The sequence below is a fragment of the Pinus tabuliformis genome, chromosome 1_1 (genome assembly GCF_031772625.1).
Source record: "Pinus tabuliformis cultivar Carrire ecotype Pingquan chromosome 1_1, CPIR1, whole genome shotgun sequence".
NCBI classification, from domain to species: domain Eukaryota; kingdom Viridiplantae; phylum Streptophyta; class Pinopsida; order Pinales; family Pinaceae; genus Pinus; species Pinus tabuliformis.
This window is the reverse complement of record NC_142297.1, coordinates 780,581,519-780,585,731: the sequence shown is the minus strand read 5'-3', so window position 1 is coordinate 780,585,731 and position 4,213 is coordinate 780,581,519. Positions and strand designations below refer to the sequence as shown.

At 38.7% G+C, this 4,213-nt stretch overlaps 1 pseudogene; it reads left to right on the top strand.

Moving 5' to 3' along the window:
• The first annotated feature begins 557 nt into the window (after positions 1 to 557).
• On the top strand, positions 558 to 3,970 carry LOC149216316 (putative pentatricopeptide repeat-containing protein At3g13770, mitochondrial pseudogene; annotated as a pseudogene).
• The last annotated feature ends 243 nt before the right edge of the window (positions 3,971 to 4,213 follow it).

Genomic DNA, 4,213 nt, shown 5'->3' with positions numbered 1-4,213 from the left:
GAGTTTGGAGCACTTAAATTACCTGTAAGTTGTGTTATAGCCTATGGAACTTAACTTCATCATACACTAGTAACCACATATGGATCGTGTATTGAAATAAAAAGGTCAACTTCCTATCATGTGATCACTACTTTCTACACCTTCAAGGTCTAAAGAGAAAAAAAACTCATTTAACACTCTAGTCAACAATAACGTTTGAACACATATAAATTTATAATTTATAAACTACTTTATGTGAAGTTTGAATATGATCGAACCTATTTGAAATTAATAAAAGTTTGAATATGATCGAACCTATTTGAAATTAATAAAACAATGAACATTAGAAATCATTAATGTAGTAAATTAATAAACTAACTAATAAATTACTAAATAATATATTAAATAGATATCATCATGATTTATATCTATATGAACTAGATACTATATTTCAGTGACCTCTTTACACGTCATTATTATAATAATGGTTGTTACCGGCCATGAAAACATACTTTGTATTAGGATATCTAAATGAAGTGGCAACATTGTTTTGATGGGATTTATAATTTCATAAATGACTTGGGCAGCGTAAAAACATAAATTTTAGATGGATGAGACATCCATTGTATTAAGTACATTAGAGGATGAAGATCGTAAATGGATAACATGATGAAACTTCAATTCTATTGATTATATTGATGGCAGAGTAGAGGCTGAAGAGCATCAAATGTATCTTCATCGTTGTTTTGGTTTAGCATTGATTGTTTAAGGTGCACACAGATCTTGAATTAATGGCTTCAGATTAGACAGTCCAAGAACAGAATCATTTACAGGATGGATTCACACATCAGCCTAAGCCTGACAAGCAGTAAATATAGCAGATGAAAAACGATCGACGATTTCTCACAACTGAACCTACAAATTTGCATTCTGGCAGACCGCTATAGCCATCCAGGTAATAATGGCTTCATTGCCTTCAAATCGCTACGTATCAAATACTGCAGAATGCAAGGAGCGTTCAATGTTTGTAAAAAGATTAATATATTCACTGAAGTAATGGAGATAAAATGAGGGTATGGGATCGATGGGTTAAACCAAAAATGTATAGGATTTTGGAGTTTATGGACATAAAATTGCATTGCGTATATGGGATTAATCACAGCAATAAGATGCTGTTGCTTCCTCAACCCATGAAAATCAGCAATATGGCTATTTTTGAAGAGAATTTCAAAGGCAATGGCAATGCTAACAATGGCCCTTCCTTCAGGAGACTGTGCCGAGAGGGCCGATTAAAAGAAGCCTTTCTTGTTCTGCAACAGTCAGGCTCGGTTCCTGCTTATGCTTATGCTTCGTTCTTGCATGCCTGCGTTAACAATAGATCTCTTTCACATGGAAAATTGCTTCATGCGCACATCATTCAATCTGGATTCAAAACCGATACCTTCCTGGAAACCAAGTTTGTTATCATGTATGTGAAATGTGGGTGTATGGAGTTTGCACGCAACGTGTTTGACGAAATGCACGAACGGAATGTGGTCGCGTGGACTGCCTTGATTACTGCTTATTCCAGGGTTGGAGATGCCAAGGAAGCCCTTGATCTCTATTACCAAATGCAAATCTCAGGTGTTTCACCCAATCATTTCACTTTTGCGAGTGTTCTGCCGGCCTGCGCCAGCTTAGAGTCTCTGGAACATGGCAGGAGGATTCATGAAGACATAACTAGAAGTGGGTTTGAATCTGATGTTATTGTGCGGAGTGCCCTGGTAGACATGTATGTGAAATGTAGGAGTATCGAGAATGCACGCCAAGTGTTTGACAAAATTCCTGAACTGGATGTGGTCTCGTGGAATGCAATGATTGCAGGGTATGTCCAGATTGGACATGTTGATGAAGCCCGGGAGCTATTTGAGAAAATGCCAACACGCGACATCGTCTCTTGGAATGCGATTATTTCAGGGTATGCTCGGATGGGAAACCTTGATGAAGCCGACAAGCTTTTTCAGGCTATGCCGGAAAGAACTGTGGTTTCTTGGACTGCGATGATTACAGGATATGTACAGAAAGGGTATGTTGACAAAGCCCAGAAGCTTTTTTTGAGCATGCCTGAAAAAAATGTGGTCTCTTGGACAGCAATGATGACTGGATATGTGCAAAATGGGCATTTTGATGATGCCCTTGATCTATTTGGGCAAATGAAACTGGCAGGTGTGAGGCCAGACAGGGGCGCATTTGCTAGCATTCTTTCTGCGTGTGCTAATTCGGCAGCGTTGGAACAAGGCAAGGAGATCCATGAAGAGATAATCATCAATGGATTTCAGTCTGATGTCTTTGTGGGGAGTGCACTGATAGATATGTATGCTAAGTGTGGGAGCATAGATGATGCACGGAAGGCGTTTAATAGTATGCCGGGACAGAACACAGTCTCATGGACTGCAATGATTGTAGGATATGCGATCAATGGCAGTGGAAAGGAGGCTGTGGAACTCTTTGAACAAATGCGCCACTCTGGGACAAGTCCAGATCATGTCACCTTTGTTGGTGTTCTGTCTGCGTGCTGCCATTCAGGTTTGGTGGACGATGGTTGGAAATATTTCTTTTCCATGAGTCAAGATTATAGCATTAAACCTTCCATGGAGCACTATTGTTCAATGGTTGACCTACTTGGTCGTTCCGGACGGTTGAATGAAGCGCAAGATTTTATCAACAAAATGCCAGTAAAACCTGATGCAGCTCTGTGGGGATCTTTGCTTGGTTCTTGTAAAACCCATAACAATATTGAGCTAGGGCAACAAGTGGCAGAACGCCTTCTCCAGTTAGAACCTAAAAATGCTGCACATTATGTTTTGCTATCAAACATTTATGCAATGGCAGGCAGGTGGGATGACATAGAAAAGGTGAGAAAGACAATGAAAGAGAAGAAGGTAAAAAGGAAGCCAGGATGTAGCTGGATTGAGGTCAATAATAAGGTATATACTTTCATTATAGGAGACAGATCACACCCTCAATTGCAGGAAATATATGCAAAATTGGGGAGTTTGTCTAGGCAGATGAAGGAGGCAGGTTATCTTCCCAATACAAACTGTGTATTGCATGATGTGGAAGAGGAGCAGAAAGAAGATATTCTTAACTACCACAGTGAAAAACTGGCGATTGCATTTGGGCTTATCAATACACCACCGGGGAGAACTATTAGGATTGTCAAGAACCTTCGAATATGTGCTGACTGTCACTCTGCAACCAAATTCATCACCAAAATAGTTGCACGAGAAATTTCAGTGAGGGATGCTAACCGTTTTCATCATTTCAAGGATGGCCATTGTTCTTGTGGGGATTATTGGTAATGCTAAGAAAAGCAAGCAACATATTTAAATCTGCGTTGCAGAAATTTTGGGCATATTATTGGCCTTGCAATCACAGTCAGCTTGAACTCGGGTGGGGATGGGATATAATAGCTATCCTCTTGCACCAACCCAACAAACCAACATTGACATTCGAAAATGTAATGACGAGGGATTAACTATATTGTTTTTGTATAGAATTGGCTAACCATTGATTGAAGCAATATTATGTGGTAAAATCTCACAGACATATATTGCACATGAGAACCTGGTAAGTTATCCTACGTACCATCATCATTGAAACTAAACCATGTGGGAATTTCTATAATCCGAAACAAGAGGTTCTAAATGCTAGGCCGTGGGATTCTACTAGCATCGTATTGCCCTTTATCTCAGTCACATACAGCCTGCTAACTGCATTGGATCGTTGGTATGGATAATAGGAACCATTCATGGACTCATTATCTATGATCCCAAGCTCGGAATTCTCTTCACAAGAAATATATTTTTTTATCCACAATATCTTACCTTCCTATCTTTTGATGGCCAGCGACATATGTTCTACCGTTTTAATATGTGAGAACTATGTTTTATTTTATTAAAAGATATGGCATAAAAGTCTTTAATAGATTGAAGATTCTATGATTTATCTCCATCATTTCTACTATTGAAGAGTGAATGTAGCAACGATTATGATGATAGATTAATTCTTGTCAGATATTGTCTAATGTGGCCCAAGCTCTTCTTGAAGATGAGAAATATGTTACTGTTATTGCAGGGTTATTTTGAATACCTTGAAAGGTCAAGCATTCACCTAACATTGCAGAAACGTTTCATAAGGAGGACTTTTAATAGATGCACTTGTTGATATGTTTGGTATCAAGGGTAAGAGATCA